Source organism: Papaver somniferum, chromosome 11 (assembly GCF_003573695.1).
Source record: "Papaver somniferum cultivar HN1 chromosome 11, ASM357369v1, whole genome shotgun sequence".
NCBI lineage: Eukaryota > Viridiplantae > Streptophyta > Magnoliopsida > Ranunculales > Papaveraceae > Papaver > Papaver somniferum.
This window is the reverse complement of record NC_039368.1, coordinates 60,009,845-60,028,294: the sequence shown is the minus strand read 5'-3', so window position 1 is coordinate 60,028,294 and position 18,450 is coordinate 60,009,845. Positions and strand designations below refer to the sequence as shown.

General features: G+C 33.7%; 1 pseudogene; it reads left to right on the top strand.

Annotated features, from left to right (window-relative positions):
- The first annotated feature begins 1,858 nt into the window (after nucleotides 1–1,858).
- On the top strand, nucleotides 1,859–3,610 carry LOC113320166 (annotated as a pseudogene).
- Nucleotides 3,611–18,450: the final 14,840 nt, after the last annotated feature.

Below are 18,450 nucleotides of genomic sequence, written 5' to 3'. Positions count from 1 at the left end.
ATCACACAAAGATATCACAAGAATCAACTACGTTCACATCATCAGTTTTTCCGTTAAGCTTATATAGACCCAAAGTCCTATAACTCTTGCTTAAAAAATCACTGCCTAGTTACAACAAGTTTTCCAGATTCAATTAAGATCTTAAATATTTTTCCATCTACAACAGAACAAGATACAAGATTTTCGCATATGCTCGGAACATGAAAACTTCATTCAATGTGAGAATATTACAGATATGAGCTTCTGCTCGACCTTTTCCTTTTATGCAACCTCTATTGCATATGAGTTACTCAATAAGAGTTTCTCGACATCCCCTATCCTATGATAGGAGGTGAACAGGTCTCTGTTTCAACAAACATTCTTGGTGGCTCCAGAGTCCACCTACTGGTCTCTCACATTGGTTATTAAAATAACTTCCGACATCATGCCACCAAACTCGTTCTAGTTTGTTTCAACTAAATTAGCATTAACTTTCTACTTATTAAGGTTTTTATGTTGTCTACAATTTACTGCCGCGTGGCCAGAATTTTACAAACATAACACTCACCCTTAACTAAAGTAATTCCGGATTCAGGTTTACGAAATATACCTTTATCATGAAGACCATGCTTAGAGTTGCGTTCGATGTTCTCACCTTTGCCATCTTTGGAAGATTTGTTTCCAACCACATGCGGCTATTAGCCATGTCCCTCGGAGATGACACCTTTATTCACAAATCACAATTCCAAATCAGAAAGTAAAATATGAGTTTTGAAGATAACATCTATATATACAAACTTCGTTTGAATCAGCGTTTCAAAAAACTCATGGTTACCCCACAAAAATTAATTTAGTTAACAACAATTTTCTGCTCGTCAGAATTTTTCAGAAACGTTTTTCTGTTTTGTAAAATATCAAAAAAATACTTTTACAACTCCAAAAATTCTGAAATTTTACTCGGGTAACTATCAGGATGTCTACTACGTTGTGTCAAAAGGGTTCATCGAAATTCCTTCTATATTAAAAGATAAAATTGAAACTCTACAGCTGACGAGAAATTTGTTTTTGTTTTTTCACTCCACAATTAACATCCATGATTTACAAACCAATCAATCGTTTTCGATTATTTCAAATGCTAATGTCTTAAGATTGTTGGGTGCAATAATCAAAAACAAAGAAAAATCAAATAAGCAAAAGTTATTGATACTTAGCTCCTTTATAATGGAAGTGATTGCTTTGACGAAACGAACAAGCTCCCCGTATCTCCGCAACAACAACAAGGCAAAACTTTGGAAAATAGAGTGAGTCACGTGTTCAACACGCTGTCCTTAAGACATTAACGCCCGGCTACACTCAAGAGTGATGCTATAGCCCTCACAGGACGGATATCTCCAGGATAAAACACCCTAATACACCTACTACTAGCATATGTAGTAGATGCTCAACTTGAGCTTGGCAACTCCGAAAAAACCGTTAAGGAAAATCGCGAATGCTTAAAAACCGCTATAAAATATTTTCCCTTAGGGGTCCCTCTAAAATATAGAGCAACCCCTTTCCCATAAATTTTACAAAAGTAGTGAATTTCTTTATATAATTGACAAATACAACTTAAGAAGAAAAACTCCCCGATGTGGGACTAAAAGCTTTATATAGTTTCTTAAAACTACTAAAAATTGGAAACTCCACGATGTGGGACTAAAAAGTTTTATTCACAAAATAAAACAATAAATTATAATTTTTTATTAAAACTTTAAAAAATTATTTTTTTATTAATCGTTTTCCAACACTTATCACTTGCTACCGATCTGAAATGGAATTCAGCAGATTCAGGATATCCTTTCTATATTAATTAATTAATTAATTAAAGCAAGTATATAAATGTCAACAACTGCAAAATACATGTCCAAATACCAATTAATACATGGAGATTTCATTTCCCAATTCAACAACCAAATCTCCCACAAGAACACCCATGGCTACTTCTCCTGAGATCAAAAGTCCATACAGAAGACTTTAAGATTCATTAGAAGAACAAGCTATGGATCGAAACACCAAAAAATCATCAAAGAAACTAACTCTGATTCCATTGATATTTCTCATCTATTTTGAAGTATCCGGTGGTCCTTATGGTGAAGAACCAGCCGTTAAAGCTGCAGGACCCTTATTTGCTCTGCTTGGGTTTTTAATTTTTCCATTTATTTGGAGTATTCCCGAAGCTCTAATCACAGCTGAGCTTGCTACTGCTTATCCTGGTAACGGTGGTTATGTTATCTGGGCTGATCAAGCTTTTGGTCCTTTTTGGGGATCTTTAATGGGTTCATGGAAATTTCTTAGTGGATCTATTAATAACGCTGCTTATCCTGTCCTCTGTGCAGAGTATGTGAAACAGGTTTTCCCTGTTTTGGGACATGGTTTGCCTCGTGTATTAGCTATTTCTACATCTACTGTACTTTTATCATTTCTTAATTATACTGGATTAACCATCGTTGGTTGGGTTGCTGTTGCAATTGGTATAGTTTCTCTTCTTCCATTTCTTCTCATGGCTGTGATTTCCATTCCAAGAATTCGACCAAAAAGTTGGGGTAGTACAGGTCAAAAAGGCGTGAAAAAGGATTGGAATTTATTCTTTAATACTCTGTTTTGGAATTTGAATTTCTGGGATAATGCTAGTACATTAGCAGGAGAAGTAGAGAACCCACAGAAAACATTTCCAAAAGCTCTACCTTCAGCTGGAATTATTACTTGTCTTGGGTATTTGATTCCTCTCTTATCAGCAACTGGATCCTTAACGGTTGATCAGAACCGATGGGATGAAGGGTTTTTAGCAGATGCAGCAGGGATGATTGCCGGGCGATGGTTGAAATTTTGGGTAGGACTTGGTTCAGTTTTATCTGCAGTTGGATTGTTTGAAGCTCAATTGAGTAGTAGCTCGTTTCAACTTGAAGGTATGGCAAATTTAGGATTTTTACCTGCTTTTTTTGCATGTAGATCAAAATGGTTCAATACACCATGGGTTGGAATCTTGGTTTCAAGTTTATTAACATTGGGGGTGTCCTTCATGGATTTTACTGATATAATATCATCAGCAAATTTCTTATACAGTTTGGGAATGTTATTAGAATTCTCTGCATTCATTTGGTTGAGAAGAAAATATCCAAATTTGAAGAGACCTTACAAAGTACCATTGGGCATTCGTGGATTAGTTGTTATGTGTTTGGTACCAGCTGGGTTCGTGATATTTGTAATGGGTTATTTCAAAGCCTATAGTCTTCATCATGAGTGGAGGACTAACTGTGTTTGGAGTTCTTTTTTATTTTTCCATGAATCTTTGTAAAACTAGAGGGTACATCAAATTTAACATCAAGGAAACAGCTACTGGGGAACAAGTGGTTGAAGGGCAATGAGAAAACTGTAATTAGTGTTTTCGCCTATACATTGTATACCAGGGTGAACGGTTGGGACTTGGGGTTAGAGGGATGATCGGATTAACAACAGTATCTTTAAGATTGTAATTTAGATTTTGGTTTTTGTTATGTTGTGCATCCATGCCCGATCATTGCATCGGGAAAGTGCAAAACTAATTAAAAAAATAAGAAAGACAGTGTTTTCTTGCATTTGAAATGCAAATTAATATAGATTTACCAAACATACATTTATTAGGAATGAAGTTTTACAATCTCCAGTGCAAGAAAAAATTATCTGTCTTATTTTTCTTATTGGTTTTGCACTTTCTCGATGCAATGATTGAGTGTTATCTTGTGCATGGATCCACAAGATAACAAAACCCTTAAATTTTACTATTTTTCTTCTTTAGAATGGTTCGTTGTTTGTCTTTAATGGGATGGTTGCCTCAAAGTGCGTATCCACGCAAGGGCTTCCATAAAAGTCAAGATGGACATATTAACTATTTGCACGAAGGCTATTATTGTGGCGTCACATTCCATTAGAGGGGCGTCACCTAATAAGACAAAAACGGGTCACCCATTAGATAAGTAATATCAAAAAATCTCTATTTAAAATAATTTTGTAATGACTAATGAGTTAATTTTAATTTAATTGGATAAAAATTAAATTTAATCTTAAAAATCTCTATCTAAAATAATTTTATAAACAACCCTTATTTAGTTAATTTTAATTTAATTTAATTGGATAAAAATTAAACTAATGAGTTTTGTTGTATACTTGGTGAATTCTGGGACAAAGTTTTTGTGGGAAGAAAACCTGGCCGTAAAATAAACTTCTACAGTTGGAAAATAATCCAAACCTGGACGTAAAATCACTTCTACGGTTAGAAATAATCCAAATCGGGACGTAAAATCACTTCTACGGTTGGAATTAAAAGAAAACTAGACATAAAATCAGATTCTACGGTTGGAATTAAAAGAACCTGGACGTAAAATGAGTTTCTACGGTTGGAATTAGTTCAAACCTGGACGTAAAACTACATGCAAATAAAATTATACGGTTGGAATTAATCCAAACCTGGACGTAAAATCACTTCTACGGTTGGAAATAATTCAAACCTGGACGTAAAATCATTTCTACGATTGGAAGTAAAAGAAAACATGACGTAAAATCGGATTCTACGGTTGGAATTAAAAGAAACCTGGACATAAAATGAGCTTCTACGGTTGAAATTAATCCAAACCTGGACATAAAACTACATGCGAATAAAATTCTACGGTTAGAATTAATCCAAACCTAAAATCACTTCTACGGTTTTTAAGTTTTTATTTTAGTTAAAGGGTAATCTAGACATTTTATATATGTGTTAGGATATCCCATAATCATTTTTATGGACATTAAAAATCCAAATAAAACCTCTCTATTGGAGTGTGACGCCTCAATAATAGCCTTCATTTGCATACACAAAAGGGATAATATCTCTTTCCAACTCGCATACGGAAATAAAAAAAAAATGAAAAAAAGCCAACTCATAAGCCAAACCATTATTTTCCCCTACATATATAGTACTCGACGTGTGGATGATTCTTTAATATGTGGCTCACATTTCGAGGTTTATCCGATACGGTCCAGCTCAGTCATCATCATTTGTGATTTGTGAAAGTTATTGGGATTTGAAATCCTGATTTACCGTATAATGTTGATAATGATAGATACATTTTTGCCGGTGATACTTGATTGCTATTCGTCAACGTTAAATGCTCATTTGGATTATTTTATACTCCATGTTTCATACCTTCATTTTGATTTTCTTGTTTTTTTTGTTTATCTTGCTAATTCAGTTGATAGGTTACATTCTTAGGTCCTTGGCAAGATATCAACACTAATAGGGACCATTGGATGGCTGAACATAATAATGTCTACCAAATTGGTTAGGGGTGTCATAGTGTCATGTTTAAGGTCCAGTTTTTTTTTTAAACCTTATAAATAAAAATTAGGGTTGCAGATGGAGTTACGGTTGATTATTTTTAATTAACCAACCGTAACTATGATTTCTGAAAGTATTATGGTTGGTGATTGAAGAACTACCAACCGTAAATTCTAAAAGACTATTTGGAATATCTAGTTACGGTTCATTTATTTTTACGGTTGGTTTCGATTTTAACATTACCAACCATAAAAATTCCTGAGTGAAAATAAGTTAGTTTTTGAGTTTGATTACGGTTGGTTTTGACTTGACTGTTATCAACCGTAAATAGTTACGTTTGTACACTAGCCATTGACAAACAAACTGTAACCTATTTACGGTTCGTCTCGTAAGAGAACAATCCAACCGTAACTGGTTTATGATTGGGTTTAACCAATTTTAACCAGGCACCTACAGTTGGCTTTTATGGTTAATTCCAACCGTAAATGGCTCCTACGGTTGGCTTCTTTGGTTAATTTCAACCGTAAATTGTCCTGAAATGGACATTGGAGCTAAGAGATCATCCATAGTAGGATCTCCATCGTGGGGTATCTGTAAAATATATGGTTTCTCTATCATATAGAGATTCACCCACCACCAATTTGCCACGGAAATCATTCATTTTGTTTGAGTAAATCAAAATCTAGGTTTTTGAAATAAATCTCTAAAAAAAACTCTCTATTTTATCCCTCCACCAAACCTAACTCTTAATCTGATTTAGTTTTTCATTAAGTATAAAAAAAAGTTCATTAACCTAATGATTAGCTAATTAAATTAACAACATTAACAAAATAAGGGATTTTTAGCCATCATGAAAATTATATAGATAAGGGGTTTTGAAATTACTATATGGTGACCTTTTTTGTCCTATTATATCGGCCTCTCTAATGGTTTCATCAGCCCCTATAACATGTTACTTCGGTTAAATACCCGAATTTTTGAGATATCAACACTAAATTTTGGTTAAATACCCGAATTTTTGAGAATTTTTTTGGTGGGAAGTTACTTATGGGGTATGGGAGACGAATAGGAATTTAACATTTGTCCTTCTTTTTATTTTCGTTTTCAGCTAATTGAAATTTTCAATTTCTACACCTAATTTTCCCTTCCACAAATTTTAATGTCATGAACTGTAGGTGAATTTTTTCTAATAATAATGGCAGTTTTCAGCATCTTAAACACTGACGGAATATCGATAAAAAGGAAAAAAATATACTTGTCCAATTATCTTCTAACAATGCAGTGGGAATCGTTGGGTTATGTAAATCTAATGGTCAAGAAACTTGTTTCTCTTTTTTGCCGAACAAAATTGCTATTTCTCTTTCCTTTGTCGTTAGTTTGTAATAAGGTTGTAACAAAGAAACATGCATATGATCAAAAAGTTAAAAGAAATCATTTTTATACACCCATTTCGAATAGTTTACGAGGCAAAATTGATTTTGAAGATCTATGATACAAACTATTGAAACTATCAGCAATGCCAGCCCAAGTCCTCTTTTGAATCCTTTCTCTCGCCTTATCCTATAATTACACTTTAAACCAAGTGCCATTAGAGATTTGATGATTTTATACAATTTTATGAGTAAATCAAAAACGATGAAACATTTTTGTTATCCCACTGATTAACTTCTCTTACTACAAATACCAAAACCTCACAATTAATAGGACTAATTTTGTTCTTCCATCATCTAATCGACCAAGGAACAAACATGATAAGGTTGTGGAAAGGGAAAATCAGGTATAGAAACAGAAGACTTCAATTTGTTAAAAAAAGGTTAAGGAAAAGAAGGACAAGTGTCGAATTTCTATTCGTCCACCATGCCCCCGTCGATATCTGCTCCCATCAAAAACAAATCTCGGATTTTTTTCGTAGATTTTTATTAGAGGGAAAGTGCAAAAATATCTGCAAAGAGCAAACATCATAATTGATAACTTATCTTATTTTCCGCAGCGTCAACAGCAGCAGCAGGTGGGAATTGCTGTTATTCCTTCTTCTTCGCTCCTCTGCGTCCCAAACCTTCCCCAAACTCTTGATAACTTATCTTGGACTCGTAACAATCTTTTTATACACAATAAGTCGACTAAATCTTCCCCAATATTTTCGTTTATCTCCACAGCAAGTTACGGGTTTTTTTCTCTGCCAAACTCTCTTTACGCGTCTTCCTTTTGAGCCGTATACTTTCCAAAGCCTTTATAAGATATATTAGAATCTGTGGGAAGATATATCTGCATTCTAGTCACGCTATATTTCTGGCAACAAACCAAACAGGACCCGACTTTCTTTCTCTGTTTGAACCGAGTATTTTTCTTCCCTGTTAGTCGATATTCCGGATTATCCAGCCCAAGTTAATCGATCAAAACACATGTACAAACCCTGTTTACTCCATTCGAGTCCACCCCAACTTAGTTTGGCGGTTGAATCTCTCCAAAGAACGTCCAACAATCGAGTTCCAGATCTGTTCCGTCAGCAAAGTTCTTTCCCGCCAAAATTTCTGTTTTGAATTTTGGGAAGAAGGTGACCTCCCCCTTATCCATTTCGGGGGTCCCTTTAGCAATTGGGGTGGAAATAGTAATTTTTGGGCATAAACAGTAATTTTTCGGGGTTCCTCCGGGGTGTTTCTGGGGTGTCTCCAACACACTTCTGTGGTGCTTCTGATACGTTATTTGCGGAGGTTCAAATGCCACATATCGAGCCGATTTCGCCGCAAAAGCTTATTTTTCCAAAAATACCTACAAAAACATAAAATAACCAAATAAGTACAAAATCGAGCACTAACAATCTATACAATTGAAATATATTAGACACATAAATGCGTCTATCAAAGAGCAAACATCATAATTGACTCACTAACTAGGAAAATAAGGTCCTTTATTTATTTGTACGTAGGTAAATTGACATGAGTTCTTTTGCCTAAGCAGTTTAGTTTAAAGGGAAGCCACTAAAACTCATGTATAAACAAGGGGTTAAAATCAAGGTAACCTTTATGCTAATGGTGTTGATACATGGTCCAAATCCTCTGTGCTAGCATTTGTTTGTGCCATGTGTGCCACACCAGTAGAATCGCGCCACATTGTCCCTTTCATCAACTATAATAACTGAATTTATTTTCTATATATAACACTAATTAATTAGCAAAGAAAATCAATCTGTTACCATCTAAGTTTAACAAAACAAGAAAAGGATAATCATCGTTTTCTTTTCCTTCTAAAATATGGACTGATTTTTTTTTTTGATGAAAAGACGAAATATTATAAATCAAGTAAAGTACAAAAGGTTTACAACATCATTTTTTTCAAAAGAACTAGATAAGATACTTGATTTACTAATTTTTTTTCTCTAATGTGTAAAGATAAATATTGGAGACTCTTGATTCTAGTTTCCTTGGCTAACTTATTCGTCGTTGAATTGTATTTTCTGTTGATATATCTCACATTGGTTTGGGGAAGAGTATCCAAAGTAGCTGCCACCTTTTTCATTGTGTTCTCAACTTCCCGGGAGATATCTTTACATTGCTTGTTAATGAAATCCGCAGTACTTTTGCAGGCCATGACGAGAGAAACACTGGAAAGAATATTACTTTTTAACCAAGATGTAGCTTCAATCATCGCCTTTGCTTCTGCACGAATCGCCGACATTGCTTTATCTGAACCTGCTTAGATATGCATGAATTCCTCTTGATCCATCGAGTATAACATAAAAGCGAAACCCATTGATATATCTCCTTTCTTGTAAGCTGCGTCTATAAAAATTATCCAGTATGTATTTAGAGATGTCCAATTTGGATTTGGACCCATTTCTTTTCTAACCAGAGTCTTCCTCTTGATTGATATTGAAGCTGTTGATTGTAAATACTTGTTTATCTGATCTATCAATACTGTCGGATTAGGATCTTTTCCTTCTAAAACAACCGAGCATCTGTGTTTCCAAATGAACCGGAGAACTGTAGCAATTTTATCATATATTTGATCGTAGTTTGTATCTTCTATCCAGTTTTTGACCCAATTGCTTATTGAATCAAAGAAAGGTTGGTTGTGAATAAAGCTTAAAGAAACTCCAAACCAAACCGCTCTCGCAAGCGGGCAAAATCTGAATAAATGTTGTTCTTTTTCTGGAATCTGCGCATTAGACATCTGGCAGTCCGCTGAAACATCTTTCATGTGGGCAGCTAATCTACTTGACGTTAAGTGGAAGAGATTTCTGTACTAGTTTCCAAATGAATATGGACTAATTAATCACGGCATCTAACCTTTTGAAAAAATATGTACCGATTAATCACGGTTGTAAAATGTATATTTTTAGCTGGGAACAATTATTTTGATTAATTTGTTTCTTTTACTAGTTTTAAGGTGTGTTTGAAATTCAAAAGCTTAAATATAAGGATTAAAATCTTATGGGTTATACCTCCTGATCATGATCCATGATCAAATTGTAAAAGAGCGATTAAATTTTTAAAGAATAAAAACGATGAACGATATGGTGGAGGTGAAAATTCCGCCATCTCTTGTTTTTTATTTCCTTTTCAAGTAATATAGCCGGGAATTATTGGTTAGAATCCATACAGATACGACAACAAATTGGTTTTTTCCCTAATATATCGAGGATTTATTAGTGTTATGTATAGAAGGAACATGTGGCACGATTTTATTGGCGTGCCACATGCGACGCACCCAAATACCGGCACGGATGATCTCGACCTGTTGATACATAGATTGATTTATTTATTTTTATCAATTAATGTCATCTAAACTATAAAAAGTTTACGAGAAGGGCGTTCTTCTATATATGATACCCATTTATTTATATATCCTCAATAATTATCTACCTACCCATCATATATGCTAAGATTTTATACTCCTTGATTTCCTGAACAACACAAGTTACACGAATTCAACATCTTCCCCTAAAACATCAAATAACTATAGAAATGGAAAGAACAAAATTAAAATATTAAGATTATTATATATTTCTTTCGTCATCCCCATCATCGTACATTCATTAGATAAGATAAAATTTTATAGATTAAGAGAACGAAAAAGAAAAGGGAAGCTAAACCCAAACAGATTAATTCAATTCCAATAGGCCAAGATCAAATAATAATTGATCAATCACAAAAGAAGAAACAAAATCACTTTGGCAATCTTTGATCAGTATCTAATGGGATATGATCAAGTCTGAAGAAGAAAATCTTGGACCACTAAATGATTTAACAGTACTACTTACCCTATTATTAGTGGGTCTCTAAATGTTACTGACTTGGCTTTGATTCTTAATTTTCTTATGGATTGTTAACTTGGTAAAAGTTGGGTTTTGTTGTGATCAGAGATTGAAAATGGTGAATTAACCGGTGAAAATGGGAATACGTTTTAGCTTTAGGACTCCTTAGATTAAGAGCTCTTTCAATCCTATCCAAACTCTAATTCTTCCATGGATCTCAAATCTCGGATGTTACTCTAATTTCTGGATTTCCATGTAAACCAAATTATAACTAACTTAACTAACTAATGGGGGTACCATTAGTATTTCTAGGGGTATATAAAGGAACACCCTAAGAAAAAGATATGACAGAACCTGATCTTGACAAAGTTATCATTTGAAGATCAAGTGCAAGGTGTTAGTTAGAAATCATAGCTAATGTGATACCCGACGGAAGTATAAAGACCACTGAGAAACCAAAGAGTTTCAGAAAAAGAAAAAAATTATGGGAAATTGTATAGAGGCAAACCCTCCAAGCAATTCAGCTGCAGTCGTGGTCTTTCTGGGGAGAAGTGGCTGCGGAATTTGAGGTAATGAATTTTTATTGTCAGTTAATGTTTTTTCCTGTTTAAGAAAATCTTGAGTTTATTGCATATATTTTTCTTTTGCTTAACAAAATTTCAGTACAATTGAATTGATTTTATGATTCAATTGTTTCCGATTAAGAAAAACCGTGTCAATTTATTTGGCTTATAATTTGGTATCTTCTTTATTGTTTGGTATCAAGTGTTTTTACTTAACGAAATTCAGAGCGATTGTGGTGCTTACAATGATTATGTTTGTTGCAATTGCTTCTGGTTGAGAAAAATGATAGCAAGTCAATTTCCTTTGGTTTGTATCTATTGTTTTTGCTTAACAAAAATTCCGGGATCATGTGTTTAGTCCATTTGATTCTGGATAAGAGAAAATAAATTAATTCTGATCTTAGTTAAACTTATCAAATGGAGGATTCGATCATTCAAGTCTAATCGAAAACCTTGACAAGAAAAACTAGTTAACTAACCTAGTGTTTGTTTTTTCTAAAGGGAAAGATTTAAATTTATTTTATGGAATAATTAGATCCTGATAAGATAGATAGAGTTAATTGTGATATCTATTTGTGTCTTACCGAAATAAGAAATTTTACATACACAATCGGTTCGATAAAAGAATTAAGTTATCTTAGTCGATTTGTCGGACTAAATGGAAAATTGCTTCGGGAAATTGTTCCTTGATAACATACTAAAGCTAGATTACTTTTGTAGTTTCGGTTTTAATATTGGTTATCTAAAATGGTATGTGAAACCTTCGTGCTTACTCTTATTGGTTGTACAAGTCTTATAGATTTGTAAGATTCTTTCGGTTTGCTCTTTTGTTTGTTCGTTTCGTTGTCATTTTTGTGACAAAAAGGGGGAGAAATATATGGAGTAAACAAGTGTTTCACAATCACTAGGAAAGGATATATGTGCTTAAATGTTATATCTAGCGAAAGAGTAAAGCATAGACTAAGGGAGAGAAACATATCATCATGCTGTGTAGTATTTCATATTACAAAAGGGGAATAACAAAGATGTTCGGATTGAATATTTACCTAGATTGCCTTTAGGGGGGGTAAAAGATTTTGTTATTCAAATGTCAACAACGGTATTTATTTTTGAATATATGCAGGTTATTGTGATGTTGAAACTTGGAATCAAGCGTATGAAGAATAAATTATTTTGTAATTTGTTTGTCTCCATATGTATTAGAGTTTTGTTATTAAAATTGACAAAGGGGGAGATTGTTAGAGCATATCTCGGTTGAATCCACTAAGTGTTGGTATGTCAAGTTTGATTGTCATATTTTAGTATCAAAACTCATCTAGAGTCGTTTGATTAAATACTAGAGTCAACTTCGTTTAGGTTAGACTAGAAAGTCTAGGAATGTTGACACATGTAAGTATTAGTCTGAAGACCTGAAGAATGAGAAGAAGCAACGACTAAAACAAATAAATCATCCTTCCACTTGAGGTTAGTAATATTGACTTGATCTTGTTTTCATTCCTAATGTATCTTTCAAATCGTGTTATATTGAAAAACATAAAATGCGAAGCTGTATATATTGGTACATGATACTCTAGTGATTAGACTTGGTCATAACATTATGATCGAAGTATTTAGGAAACATATTACGAAGTATAAACGCTTATTTTTTGGAACTTTGTAAATACGACATCGACATAATCTGTGTATTAGGTTACTTGATTATGTATAAGACATAGGTGTTGATTTCATCCTAGGAAACGTTGTATTATTACATTGGTTTAAGGAAGTAAATGTATGAACTTGTTTTCATAATCGAAAGGGAAATCATGATTGGTCTTTTTCTTTATTGAATATCTTTTGAATGACCAGTGGAAGATGACAGGGTAGAACCTATCTTAACTTATGTTGGGACTTAAGGTATAACCGGTCATAACCTGTGATGTGTAGAAAGTTGTAATCGGTCACAAGATACTTTGTGAAGCATGATGTAACCAGCCACAAGCTACATTGGGAAGTTAGTTGTAATCAGTCACAAGCTACCTTTTGGAAGCAATGTTTGATCGATCACAAGCTTATTTGGGAAGTTAGTTGTAATCGGTCACAAGTTTCTCTGGGAACCAAGGTGTAACCGATCACAAGCTAACTCGGGAAGTAAGGTGTAACCGATCACAAGCTACCTCTGGAAAGCAATGTGTAACCAGTCACAACCTAGTTTGGGAAGCATGGTATAACCAATCGCAACTTACATTGTGAGTTTGGTATAACCGATCCCAAGGTGCAAAACCGAGTTCCCAATCTTCACATATCTCTTTATGTTTTGTGTAAAGCTTGGAATTAGGGTTTGCTGAGAAAACTTCTATATGTCGACATCATTTGAACATGTACATAACTCTTATCATTTATTGTTCAAATATATTCCTTGATGCTCAAGGTGATCCTGAACCGAAATATTGAAAATCATTTCATTATGATTCTCATAATATATGTTTTAATTACCAGCAATTAAATCATATCCTCTAGAAAATATTATTAGTTAATATGTTAGACTAATAATAGAAGTTTTCTATAAGAGTTTTTGGAAATATGATTTGGTAATTAATTGGAAATAAGAAAATCGAAATTAGGTACTTTAATGTTAATATCTTGAGAATATTTTTGGTTTTGTAATTTCCTTGTTTTCTAAACAACCTTGGTCTATAAATACTTGAGTTTGCAATTCTTTCAAACTATCCTACGAGCCACGTAAATTTCATTCTTGTTGTTTCTAGTGGAGCCGTCTATCCGAAGAGGAAAGTACCCTAATTAGGCGAAATCTCTTACGACCGCTCGTTTGAAGATTTTTGCGGGATCAAGAAGCTCTACGAGTACCGTTGGTGGGAAACTAGATAATTGCATTGTTATTTTAGTTTTCAATTATTGATTTGATTGACTAACGGTTGTCGAAACTTTAATTGCACCTAGTTTGTTTATTCTTGAGAACCTTCTCTTCTGATATAAGGATCATTCAAACTAGATCAAAGTATCGACGAGATCTTTAGAACCATTTTTGGATCTAAAGACATCTTGTGATAATCAATTGTTAACAGACTCCGTTCTGTGTGTCATTTATCACAAGATGATTCACGTGGTGTTGTGCAGGTTATTGAAGGCAATAGAAGATTTGAAGACGAAAAAGAACTCTTATTAGTTTTCGTATCTTGTGGATTTAGTGCACAAATCTTGATCGTCTGGGATCCAACTAGAATCGTGTTTATCTTTGATAGACTTGATTGACTAGTTGCATGAGATCGGCATCGCCTTATAGTTTCTCTTTGATATCTATATTGATTGTATACGAATCTAAAATTTTATTATGTCGGTAATCAATGTTTAGGTTGATATAAACAGACAAAGGAGTTTATTAGTTTAAACGGGAGAGACTTTGTAAACAACTCACATATCTTTATAGCAAAGATTGATTAGAGTGGTTACCAAACAGATTCTTCCTTTTCTATTTGAAATACGATCCAAATGACTCGTTATTCACGTGCGTGATTCTAGAAGTCGAAGGCGCGGAGATATTGAGGAAACTAAGTAGCTAGGGTAGTCTACTTGGTCTCAACTTTACGAAGTTAGTATTAGATTTTGTATAGCGGCTTAATTATGAGATTATTCAAAGCGGGACTAGGTCCCGGTATTTTTCTGCATTTGCGGTTTCATCATTAACAAAATCTTGCTGCGTCATTTACTTTATTTTCCGCATTATAATTGTTATTATAATTAAGTAAATTACACGCGTACATTAACTCCATAACACTTGATATTGATCCTATAGATTTTCGGCTCACTAATGTACTTTTTATCAAGTGAACACTTTGTTGTCGTATCATCTTGATCTCGTATCCATAGACGAGTGTACCGAAGTTTTTTTATTATCTCGACTCTGTCCATAGACGATCACACTTGGTAAAGGACTTATAGGTTCATAAATAAAAGATTGCGGTGTATTTTGGTACCCTCGTCTTTTCAAGATGAAATTCTTATTATGAATTTATGAAAGCATGTGAAAAGTTCGCCTCGAAATTAGACATAAGAATATATATACACTATGGTATAGGATACTGAAACCGTGTACAATGATATTTCGTGGAAAATATGCCTTAGAACAATAAATCGTGTTTATTAACACTCAAGACTTAAAACATGATTCACAAACACAAAGTGATTCAGTGAACAAAGTTGTCTTGGAAGTGTTTATGAGAGTTATAGAAATGCAAAACATATTTGTGAAATAGTTTATGAGCATCTGCTTAGTTCAATACTGGAAAGATATGTGTCGGGGTATGAAACCTATAGACCAATTCGTGAACTCATGTTGTTGGGGTACGCATACCGTGTATGTGTACCTTTACCCATTCATGAACTCAGGCCCCTTAGAGGACGCGTACTAGGTATGCGTACCTCCATTCCATTTACGAACTCAGAACCTTAGGGTAAGCGTACTGGGTATGCACCCCTATTCTGGAACTCAGATCACTAGGGTACGCGTACTGAGTATGCGTGCCTACCATGTGTGCAGAATTTCGGTAGTTCTGAAAACTCTCTTTAAACAGTTTGAAACATATTCCCAATCGCCATAGATAATGATTATCATTGCTTGAGAAATTTCCAAATGATCAACTTGAAACAAAAATAGCTCATGAACATTAAATTGTTCTTAACCTAGATTGTTAAGAATCAATGAACATCCATTGTTTGAATAATATTTTGAGAGATTTATCAAGACAAGCTTGACTAAAAATTTCTTCTTTGTAATTGCATCTACTAAAATCGTACGACATGGTTTCATAAGATAGAGTGTAAATGCAATGAGTAAATATGATGGTTCAGTCTTCACATACCTCTTTGTCAATGAAGTTCTTCAAATCATGATTTTTAAAATCGTGCGATTCACGATTCGAATCGCACGATTCGCTTCATTTTGAACATAATCGCTTCAAATCGTATCAATAAATCGTTTTGTCCAAGAATCGGTAGTCAACCTTGTTTGACTACGCTTCTTGACTCAATTCTAAAGTAGAAACTAATTTTTTCAAAAATGAGAGTCAGGTTTCAAACCCATGATGTCCTGCGTCACGCCTTGCGCCTCTAACCACCGTTCCACCTCAATTTAGTTGATATTTAATGAACTTTATTAAAATATATATAGAAACCAAATATCAAAACTAGGAAAACACAAGTACCGCTAAGCCATTGTTCTAACTTGGTTGTTGGTGTTAAACTCGCTATATTTTATATTTATACGTCAAAAATCAAACCCCGTGAATATTTTGTATGATTAAATGATATTTTTAGGCATACATTTATTATTTAATAATCGACCATGAATCTTCGATTCACGATTTAACATACGATTTGATTCACAAATTTCAAAAAACTATTTACGATTCGATTCACAATTTAAAAACCTTGCGTCAAATGTCTTCGTTTGATACTCAATCTTCAATCTTCGAGGGTTATTCAGTGATGTTTGCTACTCAACTACCATATTCAAATCATATTCCGAGACTTGACTTTAGTATACCAAAAATAAAAATATAGTTTTGTGCATCTAACATTGACTTGAGATAGCTAAACTTGCGAGTTCGACCGAGCAATGCTCTAACATATAATGAACGAAGATGATCTTAAGTCTTTCAAAACAGAAACCGTAATACCTCATTTTTGATCTATTATTATTTGTAAGTTGATTAATAAAATAAAATCATGAGTTTATGCTTCACATGAGTTATGAGATGAATTATATATGAAGTATAACGAAACATAAATACAAGTAGACGAATATTTTTTACTTAAATCATCTACCATATAAGTGTTATAAGCAACACCAATACTAAGTAACTTATTAGATTTTGTAATATAATGTGTATTTTTTTTTTAAGTTTTAGTGTAATGACCCGACCTTCCACCGGTAATGTTAGAGCATCGCTCGGTCAAACTCACAAGTTTTTATAAGTCAAGCTTGTTGTGAATATTAGTTGATCAAAACTATGTTTTGATTTATAGTATACTAAAGTCAATCTCGGATTGGGATTAGAGCATGAGTATCCAAATTCATCAATCGACCTTGAAGATTAAAGACTGAAGACGACGTCAATAGAAACTTCATCACAAGTATGTGAAAACTGACTATCATATTTATTCACAAGGCCGGCCCTGGCATTATTGCTACCCGAAACATATAAAAGAGTGTTTCCCTTTAGAATGTTAAGTCAGTCAACTTTGACCACGACAAACATTTCCAGTGTCCAAATGGTAGAAAATCACTGAAGTTTTATCAGCAGGCAATTAGAGAAAAAAGTCTAATATGAGTCGCTTCAGGAAAAAAAAGTCTAATATATACGGATATAACTCAAATTTTCATGTTATTGTGTTAAAGCTCTCTGGATCAATAACAGAGATTATAGCAGCTCCAAAGTCGCATGCAAATCAGAGTAACTAATTAACTATAGATTCTTATAGTACTTGCTAATTAAATTAATGCCCCCTCCATCTAGTACAAATCAGTAGTAGGACATCCCTTAGAAAATCAATCTTTTATGTTTGTTGTTTTCCACCCTCTTTAATTAATAGATTTTTCATTTTGTTACCCTACTAATGATTTAATTATTTCAAATGACAACCAAAAACATGTTTATTTCGTCCCGTTTCCTATGTAACAAAACTACATACAACAAGTTTTATTTCCCTACTTTTTATGCTCACTAAAGCTGAACTTCGGTCATTTTGGGCCAATTGCAGTCCAATTTACTCATATCATCTACCATTATATAAACTGTGACATGTTGTATGACTTAAAATCATAATGAAATTTTCAAATAAAATTGCAAGCTATAAGGCGTAGTCAAGTTAATTCTTAAAGTTCACGACCTGTTTTACCAGTTTACGAACTTGAATTTATAAATATAAAGATTCGAGTTTCAACCGCAGTTAACTCGCATACACGAACTATGGTCGACGATGAAAAAACATCTGATGACCATAATAAGACTTAAATAAAAAAAAAGAATTATGTTTTGGTATCAAGGGGAAATGGCCATATCTAGTCCGAAATAAAATAAACCTGACTCAGTATCAGAATCAATCGAGTTAAGAAGTTGACAACGATTCTCGCTATCTTCGCATCACTTTTTGCTCTCCCTTTAACAAAAATCATTTACACCACTTTGTATTTGTTGAGAATAATTTTCCCTCAGCATTTAAAGATCTTGACAAAGCCTTTCACATTCAGAAGTCTTTGTTTATAAATCACCCCGAAGTTTCTTTTCCCTTTCAAGAGATATACTTAGGTGATTGTGGCAATT